At 47.3% G+C, this 16,498-nt stretch overlaps 1 long non-coding RNA gene across 1 annotated transcript in view; it reads right to left on the minus strand.

The window, feature by feature from the left end:
* Positions 1-10,822: 10,822 nt before the first annotated feature.
* The window catches only part of LOC146175431 (uncharacterized), a 39,456-nt gene continuing 33,780 nt past the window's right edge, over positions 10,823-16,498 (minus strand). The window contains exon 4 of the long non-coding RNA XR_014701138.1: positions 10,823-11,099. This is a non-coding gene — a long non-coding RNA (uncharacterized LOC146175431). The remainder of the gene's footprint in view (positions 11,100-16,498) is intronic.

Raw genomic sequence — 16,498 nt, forward strand, 5'->3', positions numbered from 1 at the left:
CAAGGGGAGTGAAACAGCTTCATGCGAGCTTAAATATCAGTGTTTAGTTCGGGAATAAATACATTTTTATAGTCGCATGATAAGATGACCTCCATTTATTTCGGAATAGTTTTATATCCGGCATCTGTTTTGGAAGCAACCCTAATATTTTACTTCGCATAAGATTTAGTCACAGCTAAATAAGTAGTGATAAAGAAATTTTCAGCCTGTAAAATTGCTTCCCAGAACATGACAGTGCATGACAGTTTATAACGATGTCTTCGCAGCGAGTAATTCGTAGCTTGCACTTTAACGTTACTGAAAATTAATCGCTGATTATTGTAAATTCTGTCAAGTGTGTAAAAGTTCTCTTACACGGTGAAATTTATTCGCATTGCAAAACAAAATAATTACACTACTAATTTACCGTTATATATTAACATCACACACATCAGAAATCTCTTATACTTTCCTCGGTTTCAGGAAATTATTTACAGTTAGTGGCGAATGCATTAATACACTATCACGTTCTATGACAGTGGCCGCAAAAAGCATCTTGGCAAATTCAATCCACTCAGCGCTGTACACGTGAACAATCAGCTTTCCTGTGCGGCGAGGTTTCCTGTATAGTGTCGGCGTGATCTCATTTTTGGGGAATACTTGTGCGTGGTTGTCTGGGCCAGACTTGATGTGCGCTAAGTCTAAAGCAACTCACCATGCAGTGCGCTGCCAATGCTACATTTAACCTGCTTAATCATCGAGTCAAGTACGATATAATGAACCAGGCTTTCTCGATTCAATCTAAAGTACTGCAGGTCAGAGCACGAACCTTGTATCTGCGTGGGCTTGACACTAAATTCGCCCGTCTCACTTTGCATAAGACACCCGCAAACTGTTTAAAAGTCGATAAGAAAAACAAAGCTGTCATTAGGCAGGCCCAAGCATTAGGCGCGTGAGCGCGGTACAGCGCAAGAAACGTGCAAAGTAAATCTAGAAGACTGGTGGTTGCGGGCTTTGTTTTCCTAAATTCCGCTCTTCTCTTGCTGCACTGGCGAAATCCTTGGATTTTTTTCTGCAATACTGCAGAAATACTGCAGAAGACGCGTTTTCATCGCCAACAAACCCGCCGTAAACTCAGAAGCAGACCTACGCAGCGTGCGTTTCTGCGAGCGCCGCCGGCTGCCGATCCACACTACCGGAGTGACGGTGGCGCCACCTCTAGGTCGATCTCGCGTCGAATAGACCTGATGTTTTAGCTGCTTCCGAGCGCAGCCATTTTCTAGCGACTAGCGCGCCGCCGTGCAGGCGCTTCCTTGTGGACTGTTGAGCCGCGGAATCGCCGCGGCCGCGCCTGCATGGTAGCCGCCTTTAGCTAGCCTTCGAGCGCTAAAGGACATCGCGAAAAATATTTTTAGTGCATAGTTGTGTTGAAGGGAGTTTATTTGGATTGTCTTAGAGATAAAATCCACTTGTTATACAAGAATCAAGAAGTTTTATTCAATAATAAAGGGAAATTTTTATACACATTCATGGGGTTGAGTTAAACGTTCACGTTACCTGTGTTGGTGGTCATCATGCAGCTGCGCTAATAATGCCGTTTCCGTCTCTTAGTGATGATAAAACGTTTGTGAACAATTCAAACCATTACTCTTGTAATCTACCATGCCCTGTTTGAATCTTATTTGAAATATTGTATCTGCGCCTGGTTACAATGGCGCATAGTAAAATTCAGACGGTTTTAGTACTGGGGAAAATGCAATGAAGTGTTTGAGGGAAACGCCTTTGTTGTTTTATGACTAACACAGTCCGAAGGCTGTGGGAAGAAAGTCTGCACACCAGTGGCCATTAAACGAAAATTATCTCTAACGGGAATCGAACCACTATACATCCGATTCTCAGTCAAGCGCGCAGAATAACACTCCGCGCCGGTTTTTTTTACAAGCAGAAGAGGGGAGGACTTCAGACGGCGACCCGCAGGGCAGGGCGATCGTGTTGCGAAGTACAATTCTGGTTTGACCAAGGCAGCACGAGCTTCCAGCGCGCGCAACAACTCATCGCGAAGCATCCTTCATTGTCATTTGTGTGGGCGCAGTGTCATCTTTACAATTGCCTCGGCGGAAAGAGGGAGCCATCCTGGCGACTCAATGCCAGAGGGCGACAAGGGGATCTTAGTATGGTTTTTGGCGACTGACGTCAACAAGTTCTCACCCACAGCGACGGCGATCCGAAGGAGGCGTTGCCGGCTCCACGGTGCATTTAACCGCACATATATGCTCGAACACACGGTAAGGGCCTTGATACTTTGCTGAGAATTTCGGATGAACTGGAACCAACAGCCAAACGAGGGTGTTTGTAGGAAATTCAGAAGCGGGCTTGTCGTGATCGCTCTCATGTCGGAGAAGATGAATATCGGACGTGAACGAGTGAGCCAGCTGGCGACACTTCAGCATTACGGGCAACAGCAGAGAGAGAGACGTGTACTCCGAACTTTCGGGAAGTATGGTGTCTAGCAGACAGGAAAGTTCGCACCGTATAACGAAAATAATGGAGAATATTTTGTAGTTGCCTGGGATGCAGTATTGTAGGCATATGTGGCGTACTGAAGCTCCTGATCCCAATTAGAGGCGCCTGAAGAGACGTACATAGCTATCATGTCACCAACAGTCCGATTAAATATTTCTGCGAGGCCGTTGGTTTGAGGATTGTAAGCTCCTGTGGTTCGATGTATTCTGTGGCAAGCATCGAAAAGCTCGTGAACAAGTTGTGATAAGACGAGGCCACGGTCGCTCAAAATTTCGCGAGGAGCCCCGTGACGCAGGACGAAGTGATGTACGGTGATGGAGCGGACGTCGCGATCCCTAGCCGCAGTCAGGGCTGCAGTCTCCGCGTAGCGAGTGAGGTGGTCTACAGTGACCAATATCCAAGGGTTGTAAGTTCGATGATGGAAAGGGGCCCAACAGGTCGATTACGACACGATCGGAGGGTCAAGCTGGACAAGGAAATGGCTGCAACGGCCCTGGACAGGAGCGCGGAGGCGACTTCCGCTGCTGACAAGCAGTGCAGGAGAGAATATAGTGACGAACAACGTTGTACATCTCCCTACAGCAGTACCGCTGGAGGAGATGCTCATATGTCTGCATAAAGGCAGCATGTGCGATTTGCGTGTCGGCATGGTGTCGGGCACAAATATCTGAGCGAAGGTGGCGAGGACTGACCAAGAGCCATTTGCGGCCATCCGGGTGATAGTTCCTTCAATACAGGAGACCGTCCTGGATCGTAAAAAGGGTACCTTGGTGACGAAGGGCTCGCGGGAACAAAGACGTAGAAGATGCGGTGAGGATGTTGAGAAGCGTAGATATATCCAGAGATCCCGGCGTAGGTCCTGGGAGGTAAGCGCTGCAACTAAGGGTTCGGATATCGGTTTCGAGGGTGCAGAATAAGGCAGCGGCGAGAGTGATAAGGTGTCAGTGTCGGAGTGTTTTCGTCCCGAGCGGTAAATGACATCAATGTCAAAGTCTTGAAGGCGAAAATCTCAGCGGCCGAGGCATCCAGAAAGGTCTTTGTGAATAAGGCTCCCGTTGGGGAGTCGTAACGTCATCCCATTCTTTTCTTTTGGTGGGCGCCATCTAATTTCGTCATGTACCATCCTTACCAGACGTGCTTCCGTCAGACACGAGACTTCAAGAAGAGTCTTTCAGGAAAGCCAACCAGCATTGGGCATGGTGGTCGGTGATGACGTTGAAGCGGCGGCCGTATAAGTAGGGGCGAAACTTGGTTAATGCCCACGCGATTACAAGACCCTTCTGTTCCGTGACAGTGTAATTATATTCAGCTTTGGTTAGCGGCCGGCTAACTTAAGCATTTATATATTCAGAAAGCTGGGTTTGCGTGGAGCGAGGATAGCACTGAGCTCGATGACGCTGGTATCAGTGTGCACCTCAGTAGAGACGGAGGGGTCGTAATGGCGGAGATATGGCGGTGAAGTGAGTAGATGTCGGAGCGTAGAGAAAGCATTGTCACAGGCTGAGGTCCAGGTAGACAAGTCGGCGGAACTATTCAGTAATTTCGTAAGCGGTGCAATGACGATAGCGAAATTGCGGACACAATGACGAAAATAGGAGCTCATGCCTAAGAAGATGAGCAGCTCTTTGACAGTAGTCGGTTTGTGGAAGCAAGTTACTGCACGTAGCTTGTCCGGATTGGGCAGGACGCTGTCTTTGGACGTGACATGGCCCACTATCATCAACTTGCGGGCGCCAAAGCGACATTTCTTGACGTTAAGTTGGAGACCAGCGCCCGTGAGACAGCTCAGTATCTCGTGTAAGCGCACGAAGTGCGTCGGAAAATGGGTTGAGAAGACGACATCATCCAAATAACAAAGGAAAATATTCCACTTGAGGCGTAAGATGTCCATCATTCGCTCAAACATAGCAGGAGCGTTGCAAAGGCCCAGCGGCATCACTATGAACTCATACAGTTTATCAAGGGTGACAGAGGCTGCCTTGGATCGGTCAGATTCAGCCATGGAGGCTTGTCAGTAGCCGGAACGCAGATCTAGGGACGAAAAGAACTCGGCTCCTTGTAAACAACTGATGGCGTCGTCAGTGCGAAGTAGTGGGCATATGTCTTTAAGTGTAATTTTGTTAAGGCAGTGGTAGTCGACACAAAATTTCTTATAGAGCCATCCTTTTTTTTTTCACAAGAACCCCTGGAGAGGACCACGGACTAGAAAAAGGCTGAATTAGGCGGCGTTGTAGCATGTCGTCGACCTGCTCAGCAATGACACGGCGCTCTGAAGGCGACACACAGGGCGCTGGCGAAGAGGCACATAATTGTCGGTGTCGATCTGGTGAACTACCGCAGTCGCACGCCTTAGGTAAGTTGTCTGAACGTCAAACGAAGCAGAAACTCGTAGAATAGAGCACCAGTTGCTCTTGGTGAGCCGGGCCGAAGTCATTGGCGACGGAATATTGAAAAATGTCTACACTCGGCAAATCGGAAGAAGCGGCAATCAACCCGAGGGAGGCTGCGTAGGCACGTTTTGGCGAATGTGCATCGACATCAAAAGGCGAGATGAGGTCAGCAGCTTCAACATGGCCAAAGCATTCGCCACGAAGTAACGGAGCCGCAACAGATGGGGCATTTGCACCAATAACGTCGGCGGCGCCACGTATAATGTCAAGGGAAGGAGAAGAAGGCGGCGAGAAGCGAACACGAGACAAAGAGCAAAGAGAACAGTCACGTCGAAAGTAAAGGTCACTAACACGGGAAAAAACACAGCACTGTTGAGCGGAATGTCAGTGCCAGCGGCGACAACAAATTTGGAACAAGCAAAAGACGGCGGGTTGTCGAGAATCGCATCGCATAGCGCAAAGAAGACGACATGTGGATAAACGTAGTCAATAACAGCAAGGTGGCGGGAAAGAAAATCCCGAGCCAACAATTATGTCATGTGACCATGAGGCAAGCACTAAAAACTCCACAACATATAAGACGTTCATGACGACGACGCGCGCAGTGGAAGCAGCAGACGGACGAACGGGATCGGCGTTGACGGTGCGGAGAGAGACCGGACGGCGGGGCGATGACTTTATGAAGCGAGGTAGAAACATTCGCTAATGATGGAGAGAGCAGCACTAGTATCGACAAACGCAAGTGCACGATCACCGCCAACAAAAACGTTGAGAACGTTTGGCGGAGACAGACGAGGACATGTTGAAGACATATATGGAGTTCGTATCCAAGGAACTGCGGCTGCTAGTTATCTGAGCCTTGCGTCACCCTGAGCAATTAATGACACAGGCAAGCGTTGGATAATCGTCGCCGTGGTCCACCTCACTCACTACGCGGAGACTGCAGCCCTGCCTGCGGCTAGGGCTAGCGACGTCGCCTCCATTACCGTGCATCACTTCGTTCTGCATCACAGGGCTCCTCGCGAAATTTTCAGCGACCGTTGTCGCGTCTTAACACAACTGGTACACGAGCTTTTCGATGCTTGTCACACAGCAGACCGAACCACCAGAGCTTACCACCCTCAAACCAACGGCCTCACAGAAAGATTTAATCGGACTCTTGGTGACTTGCTAGTCATGTACGTTTCTTCTGGCGCTTCTAATTGGGATCAGGAGCTTCAGTACGCCATATATGCCTACAATACAGCGTCTCAGGCAACTACTAAATATTCTCCATTCTTTCTGTTATACGATCGCGAACTTTCATGTCTGCTAGATACCATACTTCCAGACAGTTCAGAGTATACGTCTCTTTCTTCTGTTTCCCGTAATGTTGAGGAGTCGCTATCTGGCTCGCTCGTTCACGTCCGGTATTCAAGATCTTCGCCGACAGGAGAGCGATCACGACAAGCCCGCTTCTGAATTTCCTACCAACGCCCTCGTTAGGCTCTCTGTTCCGGTTGATTCGAGTTGATTCGAAATTCTCAGCAAAGTATCATGGCCCTTACCGTGTGTTGGAGCGTTTATCTCCGTTTAAATACACCGTGGAGCTGGCAATGCTTTCTTCGGACCACCGTCGCTGTGGGCGAGAACATGTTGACGTCAGTCGCCTAAAACCATACTACGATCCCCTTGTCTTCCCCTCGCCTTGAGTCGCAAGGATTGCTCCCTCTTTCCGCCTAGGCAATCGTAAAGATGGCACAGCGCCGACACAAACGACAATGAAGGGTTCTTCGCGATCAGCTGTCGCCCGTACCGGAAGCTAGTGCTGCCTTGGTCGGACCGGAGGTGTGCTTCACAATATGATCGCCCTGCCCTACGGGTCGCGGTCTCAATCATCCGGACAACCTAATTAAACCCGCTTCTGTTTGCAAAAAAAAAAAAAGAAAACAACTGACCCGGAGTGTTATTCTGCGGGCTTGGCTGAGGATCTTATGTATGGTGGTTCGATTCCCGGTGGAGATTTTGTCAGGCACCCGAGACCAAGCCGGCGTGAGAACTTTGCGTAAACGACGACGAAGGTTCACACTCATAACAGCGATATGCACTCAAGTGTCGACAAGCGCACGCACGAGAACACCATCAACACAAATGTCTAGTTAGTTCAAATGGGAAGTCTGTAGAGGATTTGTAGGCCTGGTCGTGGGAGCTGCATCATCTAGTTTTCCACAGTCTGATCGGCCGTATGAGGCAGCAGCTGATGTTTGAGGGGGCGGCGGGGATCGAAAACGATGGGATCGTGGGGAAGGGGAGCTGGAAGAGCGACGTCAGCGGGAGCTGGCAAAATCGTTGGCCGAATCTGACTGGTCAGGCTGTTATCGAGGCGAGAAACGGCCGAGATTCCTGGACGGTAGTTATAGGAAAACTCCGTGCGCGTATTTGGAGACCAAGTATCGCGGTAATGTCGGGAAATGTGGCCAATAAGTAACAGTCGAAGCATATAGGGCGATTATCAAGTGTCCGCCACTCTGCTGGGTTTGGATAGCGATGAAAATACGGGGCATGGGGACGGGAAATTGTAGGGCGTGATGGTCGGACGCTGGGGTGTGCGATAGAACAAACAGTAGACAAGAGGTACAAGTTCGCAAGTTCTTCGCGCACAACGGCCTGAATAATACCTCTGTCACACGGGCAGATTTAATGCCATTCGAATCGAATGCCATTTGATGCATCCAATGTAATTCGGTTTCTTTCGGTGCTACATGATAAAACATAATGTCATTCGCAAATGGTGGTAATTACGATCAGCTATAAAAAAAATACTGCGCTTAAGGAACATTAGTGCACACAAAAGGCATTTGAAATCACTGTGTAACATTTTAAAGCTGATCAAAACATTTCTCTACGATAATCCAAGCGAAAAAGATTACTTTCGCCTGTGCTGTAGCACTTCAGCCATAAAAATCCAAGTAAAGTATCGAGTCCCCCACAAATTGGATAAATGTAAACAAACAATATGGCTGAACACAGCGGAGCACGGATACACAGTGCGGAGACGCACGGATACACGTAGAGCACGCAATTGAAGGCCAAACGGTGAGAAGCTCAGTCACAACTTTAAATAGTTCCGAGATAAACATACAGTGAGATGCGGCCACGAAGGAATAGAGCCAAAAATGATCGCGCGTCGCTTTCATGACTGGACCATTGCTGTGATCGAGAGTAATGCCGTTCCGCAAGAGCGGGCAGTGCGAATAATTTTACACCTAAATTAACAGTTTTGAAAACAAACCTCTAGAAATATTATTTTTAAATTTCATTGTGCGCAGAATATGTTGTTGCGTTACTTGTTTCTGCTGAGTATCTGGCGTCAAGAGTATACATTCGATTCGCGATCGAATGCGAATGAGTTCCCCTAACTCATTCGATGAAGAATGCCATTCGAACCTAATGACAATAAATTTTCTCGTGTAGCAGGAGAATAATGACATTAGATGCTAATGTCATTCGATACGAATGACAATAAATTTGCTCGTGTGACAGGGGCATAAGTGAGACATCAGGCAATGGTTGAGACGGTGGAATGAGGTGGCGCAGGTGCACTGGCCTCCATTTTGCGGCGAACGATTCGGGTGACGGCGTCGGTGATGTTATGGGACGACACGGAATGTGTGCTGGTTGGTGGCTGCTGTGCAACGCATGAAGATGTGCCGGCCGTATGGGAAGTCTGAAATTGTGAAAATATGCGCCGGCTCTTTACCTGCTCGAAGAGACAGCATTCCTCGATGAGATCATCCACGGTATCCGAGCCCTTGCAGACGAGCAGATGGAAAGCGTCGTCCGCGATGCCTTTTAAGATGTGGCCCACGTTTGCAGATTCCGTCATGGCGGTGTCCACCTGGGGACATAATGCGAGCACGTCTTTGACGTAGCTTTCAGCTGGAGACTGCTTACGCGACTCAAGGTGTTTTTTGGCTGCAAGCTTCAAAGCTTCTGCTGGTCCGACGAAAGCACGAAGCTTTGCTTTGAAGATCTCCAAACTTGTTAATTCGTCCTCGTGGGTGTCGTACCATTGTCTCGCTGTTCCAGTCAAATAGAAAATTACGTTTGCCAGCATTACGGTGGGGTTCCACCTATTATGGGTGCTAACATGTTCGTACATCGATAGCCATTTGTCCACATTATCACCAGAGGCACCGGAAAAGATGTCGGGGTCACGGGGATGAGCCATGACCATAAATGTAGGGGCAGTGGGGCTTCGCGAGTCGCTGGATTGAGTCATGGTGGCAGGGCCTATGTAGCGTCCGCTGCGAAGCTTTTGTGGTGCAATAAACCAGGACGTGGAGGATGGAAATTCCCTCACCTCCACCAAGATGTTACCCGGCAGGAGGCGTTCACACCACGTACTGATACACTCAGACAGGAATGAACGCAAGCACAAGCCGTATCGGACGTCAAAACACAAAGACAGCTGCCAGGGATTCGGGCCCCGAGCACGCGCCAAGCGCACACACATTTCGTCAGTCTCACCTTCGATGAGTCACCAGTAGCAATTTTTTTTTCTAATGACGCACCTGAACATTAGCTGATAGGCATAAGGCAATGCATACATTAGGGCCACCTTTATTCGGAGAGAAGCAATGTGGTTGTGAGGCGGAGTGGTTGCATGCTAGTCTCGCACTGCGAAGGAACCGTGTTCAACTGCGTGGGTTTCCGCGAAACTTTTCTTGTTTCTTTACTTTCTTCTGATTTTCTCGTTACAACTACAACAGCGGCACCGGCGTTTCTCTGGCACGGGGCCCTTAACACTGTCGCATTACAGTTAACCGCACAAACGTCATTGCACAGAAGTACTCCGTAAAGCATAAAAACCAATTCAGGCTATGTCAAGAGGGAGGAGGCTGGTCTACTCCGCTCTCCTATGGTGAACAATATTGCCGTTGCGACTGTAGGAAGAAGGAAAAGAAAATTCACAGGCCTGCTACTGGCTCTATAGCTGCGTTACCTCCACTGCCAAGCGCAGATAGAGGAGAAAATAGAAAAGAAATACAAAAAGTAGAGAGGGAGAGAGAAAGATGCGCGCCGCAGCGGTTGTCGTCCGCCATCGAAGCGGTGGCGGGTGCAATGATGGCCTACAACAGGTACAATCGCCAGTGGCAGGTGAGCCCCCGCCGCAAACGGTGGAGGTCTACAATTCCCAGGCCCGTAGGGCCGGGAGCAGCCACCCTCCTCGATCGTAGACAATATCTGGGCTAGAAAGAAATATGCCTAAATAATTATATATACGAAACGGTCAATAGAAAATATAGGAATACATTGTAGGGATTGTGAAAGTAAAACGTACAAACCTTTCTTCTGGATAACAGAAGTTTAGTTAAGCACAGCGGTCAGCTAATATCCAAAATTCTTGAAGCAGCCAAAATTTGAGGGAAAAAGGATGCATGCGTCAGCAGTCCATGTGTAGCAATAACAGAGGAAAAAATTATTTAGCCACCATGAAATGAGGCCGCTGTTGTCGCCATGGGCAGTTAGCCGCTTATCTCTCAAATATATTTTTTGCGTGTTTTTTTTTGTATCATTTGTTGGTTGAACCTGTCACATATATTTTCGCGGGTCAAGCATTAGACATGAGTTATTCAGTGTTGGTTCTGCGCCCTCGCTCGGTCCTAGGTTTCTTCGCGCTGTTTCTACGGAGTGGTGATGCATATAAAGATAGGTTATTGCCGCAGAAATGGTTGGGTTTGTTTTAAGGGTTCAACATTCCAAAACGACCCAGGCTATGAAAGACGGCGTAGTGGAGGAGTTTAGAAATTTAGACCACCTGTTGTTCTTAAACGCACAGTGTCATCGCACTGCACACGGACGCCTTTCTCCTTGCCTCCATCGCAAAGCGGCCGCCGTGGCCGCCCTACAGAAGCATGTAATCCATCCAAAAATAAAAACATCTATGAAATACATTTTTATTAACCTTTCTAACGCTGTGAACGAAGAAATGCATGTCGCAAATTTATTGCCCTTGTGCCCTTTTCTTCCGTCACTGACCATAGTAAGTGGGCGCGCAGAGCCAATTGCATTCTTTTAGTGTGCTAAATAGGTTTACTGTCTTTCCCTGATTATTCAATGCATTCCTGGTTTGGTTTTCGCACTGGTCACTATTTGTGTCAAAATAGTAGCCAACCTGAAGATGATTTTCATGACTGGCGTAATATTTCAGGCATATGGAGTCCTCTGCAAAATAATTGAAACAATATCAGTCAGTGGTTTTAGACTGCTTAAAGCGCGGCAGACAAGGTGCATAGAAACTATATATACACAGTGTGTGTTGTACTTGCCGAATTTTGGTTTTCTCGAGAAGTATATTTGCCAAATCTGAGCAAGTGCCTAAGGAAACCACACCTTAACCTTCAACACAAAAGTAAATTACTAGAATCCTTAAGCGCCGCCTTTAAGAGCACGACATGAGAGCGTTATCGCTCCCGTCTGTTACTCGTCCTGAGGATCCTCCTCCGCTTGGTTGCATTTTGCTACCCGCTTAATCACTAATCGATTAACTGTACTTCTGTTAAATCTAGCATGCGCATATACATATTGCCGTAACCTACACTTTATGTGAAAGCCCACTAGGGTAGCCTGTCGCACTGGGCCAAATAAAATTTTGACAACGGCAGCATACCCTGCCAGTCCACATCACGACTACCGGATGAGCGATAAAGGGGCCACCAATAACGTTGACAGCGCAGATTTGAGCCAAGTAACGAGGCTTCCCCTGCCCACATTTTTCACAAACGTGGGTGCAAGTTCACCTGCAATTCCCAATCAGCCATCCGCCAGTGGTCACTTTCCCTGCTGGGAAAGAGGTACATACATGCATCGGCTTTGTCAATTTTTTAGTAGTTTCCGAGTCGATTTCTAGAGATCATGGTTCGATCCCTATTACTGTCAACTTTCTGCCAGCTCAGCGTTTCCATGCTCGTTGAGATGTCGCGCAGCACATGAGCCACTCAGTGCCAGGCCATGTCACCTACACGTGCATTCTCGCGATTTTCCCCTCACACCGACAGTTCTTATGACGCCTTCGTAGGTCTTCGCTAAATGGGTATCTTGAAGCTGTGGAGATAATAGATATATATAGCTAACAGCATACAGGAAGGAGCTCCACATAAATATGGAAAAACTGCATTCTGCGCTTTAGTCTGCTTAAGAGTGGAAATGGCGAAACCACGTTACACAATTTTATTTTATTTCATTGAGTTAATTTTCAATGTCATCTTTATTATCCTCATCATCATTATCACTATCTCTACTATCATCACTATCAACTAAATGCACTGTCATTGTCGTCACTACTGTCATCCTTATCATTACCACGAACAGCATTGTCAGTTCCATCGCTGCTACCATCCTCACGCTAGATAAGGAGAATTACAATCTAATTCTCACGACCTCGGCGTGGAGTAGTGGTTCGCGCGCTCGGCTGAAGATCGAAGGGATAGTGGTTCGATAGTGGGATAGCGCGAACATTTCCTGCAGACATTGCTGCTGCCCGTGAACTAATAAATGATTTCGCTCAAAAATAGTAGGTTTTGTAATTGAGCTGGTTAAGAGGGACAAAAGAAAGTGTTACCGGCCTACATGCCTACATGAAGCCATTATTTCCTAACAGTCGAAAGCTTTCTTGAAAGTATGGATTCGGCATTGAAGGGAGTACAAACTGTATAGGGACACTAAGCTGCTTCTGAAAGATGTATTAAGTCTCGGTGACAATGGTTCCCGTCTTCAGATCCCTTTGAGGGTAGCCGTTCACATGCATGCATTTAGCACTAGCTTCATCTCTAGTTCCTTCATGTTTCTCTTATACAATAAAAATGCTAACTAGCACACAGTCGAAGCATCCACGCAGATTAAAAAGAAGCTCAACCAAACAAAACCACCAACTTAGCAGACCAACGCACCCGCTAAATCTAGCAGTTTTTCATGTGAGTTGGAATTCAAGAGGCCGGAGGATCCGATTCATACGTCCCCCTCGCCTCTCGCAGAAGGTGCCCGAGCTGACAGCTTCTACGATCGCGGCCATATATAGCGGTCTTGCGTTCACCTGCCAGCGGTCCTCTTCCACAGAAATGCTCATTTTATTGGACACGGCACAATCTTTGACGCTGAGGACGGTGGAACCAAATTTTCTGGAAAACTGGAATTTAAGTGTTGTTGCGTTTAAATAAGTGCATTGGCATGAATGGCTGAATGGTTTTAGTATCGAGATAAACAAAGTTTCGTAGTTTAGAGCAGTTAAATTTTATTCTAAGCGAACGTAAGCCCAATGGTAAAGTATTCTGATGACATAAAAGTGCAATATCTATAGCTCTTGGAGACCATCCGTCATCACCAATACAGCCCCGTCTTCATATTCACACTGCACCCCTACAGCATGTTCAGTAAACTTGCCTATTTTTATGACTTTCTACTCCTCATAGGCGCTTTGCAGAATGCCAGAGGCTAAAAGAGGAACATGTACATTCATAACCTTTAGGCAAGTCTTTCTGATCGCGATTTCGTAGTACTCGCCAAGAAGTTGTGCAAATCAGACATTCTAATTAGCTTAGGAAAAGAAAGAGCTACTCGTATACACTATTTTGTTCTGCGGTTGGATAGCAAAAATTAGGCTGGCCACAAGCTCCTACTCTTTTTACTGTTACTTCCATGAAGTTTAAAATGAGCAAAGCGATATTGTTTCTTCTACTGCTGTTTGTGATATAAACGCTATATCAAGAAGGCACGCAGGCCTATTGTCAATAAAAGTGTTGTGTTGTGAAGAGCTCCTCACGTGAAGTTAAAATTGAAAGCACTTCATGCAGAGGCTGCTCGTGGCAGCAAGTTTGCTGAAGAACACTCCTGTTAAGTTAAGCAGGAAAATATTTCTTTTCGATGTTGTACTCGTCTGTGTTGTTATCTTTTCCAGAGTGTTTCTCCGCACCCATACTGGTTGGAAACTTTACTTCAATAAAAATAAGTTTGCATAAATTCGATCAGCTCTTAAATTTGGAATCATTTTGTCTACACACTGTTCTTTCATCATAAGATCATAAGCCTTGTGCACTGATACAAATAAATGTCTTACGCCGAACACCCGTCTAGGCATCTTGTTTTGCGCTCTGTCAATAGTGAACATCAGTGTTCTTTCGTCCGAATACCTTCCTTGGGTCATAAGACATGTGCATCTATATCAAGCTTATAGAGGCAAACAAGGGCCGTAAATAACCAGTAGTAGAAAAGGGCGCCAACTTCATTATGTGTAATGCTGGTCTAAGTTTGCTTCTCGTCGTCTAGTTCCCGTATGTTGCGATACTGCTCACTGCATGCTTTCCAACATTACGCCAAATAATTCGCGGTCCGCAAAGGGCATGATTTTGGCCACATTTCTTAAATCTGAATGTTCAGGTCCATGAAAATAATCCACACAACATGCAGCAATTCTATTTATTTTAAAGAAAGAAACAGCACCCTCTATCAACTACTCTGCAAAGACGTGTTAATAGGAGCTATGGTCCTCCGCAATTATTGTAATCTGCATTAGTACAATTTCTGTTCTGGTATTACAAGTTTTAAAATATTGTAACATTTTGGAAATCAGTTTGGGTTGTAAAAATTTAAATAGGGCACACTGAGGACGAGGAGGAGGAGGAGGAGGAGGAGGAGGAGGACGAGGAGGAGGAGGAAAGGCAGGGAGGTTAACCGGTAAGAAGAAACCGGTTTGCTACCCTCGACGGGGGGAATGGGGTGCGTGGATAGAAAAGTTATGGGTAAGAGAGGGATCGGTGAAGTCCACCGGTGGCAGTATAGGCACATCACAGTCATATCACGTAACATCACAAAAAAATCACAGCCTGTCAATCGGCCCAAGGCTTTGATGAAGTAGATTAGTGCCTGAGAGGCCTTCACCGCCGCCAATCGCCGCGGCCAGCCACCTAAAATCCTGATTTCAGTCAGTGGGCGTCCATCTAGACGCTCCAGGGCACGGCAGGACACTGTCTTTCCGCACTGTATATAGGGCATTCACAAAGAAAGTGGCCTATAGTCTCATCCCATCCGCAGGGTGCGCATGCAGGGCTACTTGCCATAAATAATACTTTGTGACACAGCAAAGTTGCTTCACGTCGGGGTAGGCCGGGCGGAAGCCCGAGCTTCAGGTCAGGGTGAAGGAATTTTAAGCAGGAGTTCGCAAAATAATCAGAATTCCACAAGGCGAGCGTGAGCTTCCGCGCAAGTGTGCGAAGCCTGCCCCCTGCGTTTGCACTGGAAAATGGGATCAATACACAATCACCGTCATGATGGGCTGTTCGCGCTACCTCGTCCGCCCGGAGATTGCCCGCTATGCCGCTGTGTCGTGGAAACCATTGGTAGATGATGTCATGTCCTCCATTTATGGCATAGGGATGAAGTTCTCGTATTTCCGCGACGAGTTGCTCATGGGCTCCACAGCGAACAGCCGCTTGTAAGGCTTGTAGGGCTGATTTGGAATCTGCAGAAAAATTATCCACTGATGAGGGCTCTGCTGACTGATATGCCTAATTACGACACGAAGAGCGGTTAGCTCTGGGGCTGTCGAAGACGTCCGGTAAATTCTCCTAACTTTTATTTCTGTAGTCCTTGCGGGGATAACCATGAAGCCTGAATAACTCACGGCATTTACTAAGTCGTTGGTGTAGACGTGCACACGGTTTGCATGGTGCTCATGGAGGTATTCGAGTGACGTGTTTTAGTTCTGTCGGCGATAGCTCGACCTTCCTCCTGATGCCGGGTATTGAAAGAAGCACACGGGGTTGATGCAGGCTTCATAGTGGAGAGGACAATCTAGAGGCGGGGGTAAACTCAGACGGCAGAATAGCGCGATGCGCATCAATGGTCTCTGTAAATGATGTACGCGGCTTGGTAATAGGAAGAGTGGCCAAATGATGAGAGGGGACCCAAAAGATCTGTCGGAAATGTAACCTCAGGGCGTCAACTGTTAGGTAGGTAGTAACGAGATGCTGATTGGCCATTAATACGGTAGCAGCCGTAGAGGCACATTTCTGCAACCCCAAGCAGGATCGAAGAGCTTCAGCTTGAGTGCTCTGTAGAATTGTCATGTTGGTTTTTCTGATATATTCAAGTGCAGGTAAGCTGTACCGAAGTAGTCCCATGAATATTGTATTTTGTAGCTGGATCATCGACCGCACTGACGCTCCCCAAGAAATGCAAGTATGTGAGGAATCACTGCCAGCCTTATTTTTACGAATAAAATATGGGGATCGAGTCTACGAAAGATTTCGGTCGATGGTCACTACTAGAAAGCGATGGCTGCTTTCGAAGGGTATTGCTTTACCATTAATGCGTACGGTGTAAGGTGACATGTTCTTGCGTGTAAAAGCAACTAGCGAGCACTTCTGAGCTTATATCTGCAGGCCTTGCTGGTGGAGGTAGGACGCAACTGCGCGTGCCGCCTTTTGAAGCCTCGCTCGAACTTGTGGGTGCGTAACTCCTGATGCCCAGATACAGATTTCGTCTTTATAGTTTGAAAGTTGCGCCGACAGCGGTATTACGTCGACAAGCCTGACAAGAGTAAGATTACAAAACGTTGGGCTTAGTACTCC

This window comes from Amblyomma maculatum, chromosome 10 (genome assembly GCF_055883805.1).
Source record: "Amblyomma maculatum isolate TAMU_Amacu chromosome 10, ASM5588380v1, whole genome shotgun sequence".
In the NCBI taxonomy this organism is placed as follows: domain Eukaryota; kingdom Metazoa; phylum Arthropoda; class Arachnida; order Ixodida; family Ixodidae; genus Amblyomma; species Amblyomma maculatum.